Source organism: Cyprinus carpio, chromosome B22 (genome assembly GCF_018340385.1).
Source record: "Cyprinus carpio isolate SPL01 chromosome B22, ASM1834038v1, whole genome shotgun sequence".
NCBI classification, from domain to species: Eukaryota; Metazoa; Chordata; class Actinopteri; order Cypriniformes; family Cyprinidae; genus Cyprinus; species Cyprinus carpio.
The window spans coordinates 12681905-12682129 of NC_056618.1; the positions used below are offsets into that span (position 1 = coordinate 12681905).

Here is a 225-nt window from a genome sequence, read left to right on the forward strand (position 1 = left end):
ATGTACATCCAAATAACTAACAAGCAAACAAACACAGACACACACACACACACATACATACATGTATATATATATACGTGTGTGTGTGTGTGTGTTTTCATTATCTCCCTTAAGAAATTTTAAAATCAGGAACATCTCCTGTGTCATAGAGGTTTTTTTTTCTTTTCTGGCACTTCTGAAATAACAGAACAAGTGGTATTTATGTGTTTACTATGAAAGATCAAA

The 225-nt window shown here is 32.0% G+C and overlaps 2 protein-coding genes across 2 annotated transcripts in view; one reads left to right on the forward strand and one right to left on the reverse strand.

The window, feature by feature from the left end:
• The window catches only part of LOC109103223 (NLR family CARD domain-containing protein 3-like), a 1793396-nt gene that overhangs the window by 1240436 nt on the left and 552735 nt on the right, over window positions 1-225 (reverse strand). The window lies entirely within an intron of this gene.
• LOC109070511 (ribonuclease inhibitor-like) overlaps window positions 1-225 on the forward strand; it is an 862999-nt gene that overhangs the window by 742136 nt on the left and 120638 nt on the right. The window lies entirely within an intron of this gene.